Source organism: Octodon degus, unplaced genomic scaffold (genome assembly GCF_000260255.1).
Source record: "Octodon degus isolate 3935 unplaced genomic scaffold, OctDeg1.0 scaffold00072, whole genome shotgun sequence".
In the NCBI taxonomy this organism is placed as follows: domain Eukaryota; kingdom Metazoa; phylum Chordata; class Mammalia; order Rodentia; family Octodontidae; genus Octodon; species Octodon degus.
This window is the reverse complement of record NW_004524648.1, coordinates 3715412-3718835: the sequence shown is the minus strand read 5'-3', so window position 1 is coordinate 3718835 and position 3424 is coordinate 3715412. Positions and strand designations below refer to the sequence as shown.

At 34.7% G+C, this 3424-nt stretch overlaps 1 protein-coding gene across 1 annotated transcript in view; it reads left to right on the top strand.

The window, feature by feature from the left end:
* Efcab5 (EF-hand calcium binding domain 5) overlaps nt 1-3424 on the top strand; it is a 242731-nt gene that overhangs the window by 206281 nt on the left and 33026 nt on the right. The gene's annotated exons all lie outside the window — the stretch shown is intronic.

Below are 3424 nucleotides of genomic sequence, written 5' to 3'. Positions count from 1 at the left end.
AGAGCAACATGATCGATGATGTAGAGTGTGCCTAAGGAGAGTCACATGGAGAGAAAACATTCTCTCAGGCTTTCACAGAGAGTAAATTGGTCAAGCAATGGCTGTGACTCATCCACATGGCTGACACTGACAAAGGATCTACAAACTGTGGTTCAGGGTTACAGGATAAATGCTGACGGTATTTGACTGACTTTATCAGATACAAAAGTTACATTTCTTTTATATAGGTCTTGCTTTATCTTAGTCTTAACCATCCAGCAGAAAAGTATAAAAATGAGGTATATAAAGTAAAGCCATATTAATATGCTGAGCTGTGAAAGGCTCAAGTCAACAACTTCTGCGGATAACCCACTACTATTGTGGACTGCTGCACTGTGTTGGATTGTTTTGCTGAATTTATGCACCTATAGTATTTAGATGCCAATGGAATACCCATCTCTGACAGGAATAAACAAAAAAAGGTGATATAAAGGAAGGACCATTTTGTGTCTGTACATGCAGAATAGTTAGGATAGATATACAGCTACTTTTGCTTGATTCAATGAGAAGAAAGATTTGTACTAACAGTGTTTGGACAGCATATCCTGTCTGCATCTTATACTATGGATAACCACTAAGAAGATAACAAGGTACAATGTATTAATTATTGAAACTGTCATATTAGTCAGTTTTAAAACTGTCTCATTGCTATTTGTTTCTCAATAAAATAAAATAAAATAAAATAAACAAGCTGCAGTAGGTACCTATGCCAAGTTCTCAAGACAATTCTGAACTTCATCAAACTGCCAAAATATACTAATAAATTTTTTAAAAATTAAAAAAAAAAAGGAGAGGAGATGCTCAGACTCTGGGTAACTAATTTGGCCAGAGAAATCCAGGTGTTTGGTCCATCACCCAACATAAAGTGATGCATGTAGAACCTGGCACTTGGCCTGACTAGAGGAACACAGGCTAAATACACTCTAACAAGGGGGAATATTTTGCATACAAACTACCAATTTACATTGTTTGGTTATATAACTATAGACTTTGCTCCTATGGTCTAAAGTACAAAAACAATAGTTACCAAAGTTGGTCAATTTCTAAATTTTTCTTGATGTTATTATTATTGTTAATCATACCACCGTACCTAGGATATTATATCTGTTTTAAGCACTTGTTCCTTGGGTAATGATATTGGGAAGGGCTGGGGTAACAACCTCACCAAAGCCCTACACCTAAATATAGAAAACAATGACAAATGGAAACTAATATGCCACTCTCAATTAATTGGGAAGGTGGGATCTTTGGACAAACATAAACCAAGATCTCCAAAACAGAATATGTCTCTGAAGAACAGAGTCTTCCTAGAGTGACGTTGATAGTAGCAATACAGCTATCTACTATCAAAATATCAAGGATTATCACAGAAATAAAAATAAAGAGTTCTTTCTGAAAAAGAAAATGACAAAAAGGAGCAATATGTAATATCAGACCCCCAGTCTACCCAGAAGAAGGCCATGAGTCACCATCATAGGAGAAATTGGAAATCACACACCTGAAACTCTGAAATGATTGTAACTGAAGTAAAGAAACAACTCCAGATGGGTATAGAAAAAATTAGATAAAAAATTATCTCTGAATTAAAAAAAAAAGAAATGATAACCATAATGAAAGAATTGCTAAGCATCTATAAAGGAGATATCGATAAAAAATAAATAGAGGAGTATAGACAAATGATGAAAACCTTGAATGAACAATATAGGGGGAAAAATGGAATGAATGAAACAGATTCAAAGAGGTATCCAGGAAATTAACTCCATTAAAAGCTGGCAAAACCACTCCTTCTGTTTCTTTGACACCTATCAATCTTACATTATTCATCTTTGTGTACTCTTGTAGCTACTGAATTATTATTTCCTGGTTCCTTGTTGTTTTTAAGAGATCTTTCCTTTTCTGGTTTCTAGTTGCCATGATGTCTTCAAGGTCTGAAAGTCTGTCTTCAGTTTCATTCAAATGGTTTTGCCAGCTGCCACTAAACAGGGAAAGCAATAAAACAGAGGGGAAAAGTAGGGAGCCAACTTTTACATATCAGTTATAACCACCAATGCAAATGGCCTCAATTCACTAATTGAAAGAAATAGACTGGCAGAATGAATCAAGAAGCAAAATCCAACAATATTGTCCATACAAGAAACACATTTAACTGAAAAGGAAATTCATAAGCTGATAGCTAAAGGATGGAAAAGAGTACTCCATGCACCAGGAACTCAGAAAAAAAAAGCAGGGATAACTATTCTGTTTGCAGATAATGAAAAAGTCCAATACTCATTCATGATAAAAGCCCTATAGAAAATAGTAATAGATGGGCTTTACCTCAATCTGATAAAATCCATCTATAACAAACCAACACCCAACATCATTCTAAATGGAGAAAGACCAAAAGCCTTTACTCTAAAGTTAGGTACAGAGAAGAATGTCCACTATTACCATTCCTATTCAATATGGTTCTGGAAACATTGATCAGAGCAATTACACATTAGAAATAGAAGAAATAATGATTGGGAAGGTAAAGTGAAATTATTATTTGCAGATGACATGATGCTCTACACGGAAGCACAGAAAACTCTGCCAAGAGACTCCCAGAATTAATAAACAAATTCAGTAGTCTATCAGGATACAAAGTCAACACCCACAAATCAATAACATTCCTCTATACAAACAACAAACTTACTGAGAGAGAAATTAGAGAAACAACACCCTTCACAATAGCATCCCAAAAATGTAATACTTAGGAATTAATCTAACAAAGGAAGTGAAAGATCTCTACAATGAACATTATAATGCTCTTGAAAAAGAGATCGAAGAGGATTTCAGAAAATGGAAATATATTCCTTGCTCATGAATAGGAAGAATCAACATTGTGAAAATGGATATACTCCCAAAACTGTTATACAGATGTAATGCAATTCCAATCAAAATACTATCAGCAAACGTCACATATCTAGAGAAAAAACATTACTGAAATTCATTTGGAACCAGAAAAGACCTAGAATAGCAAAGGCAATCCTGGTCCACAAAGCCAAGGCAGGAGGTATCACAATCCCTTACTTGAAACCATGCTACAAAATTACTGTGATAAAATCAGCATGGTACTGCCAAAAAACAAAACAAAACAAAACAGATCTGAGGATCAGTGGAACAGCTTAGAAGATGCAGACACAACTACAACACACTCAGCCACTTTCTTTGACAAAGGGACAAAACACATTCGCTGAAAGAAACCATTTAATAAATAGCGATAGGAAAACTGGCTTTCCACATGCTAAAAGCTAAAATGCGATCCAGGTCTATCACCTTGCACTAAACTAAAGTCAAGATGGATTAAAGATCTAAACATTAAAATAGAAACACTAAATCTCTTAGAAGAGAAAGTTATATATAT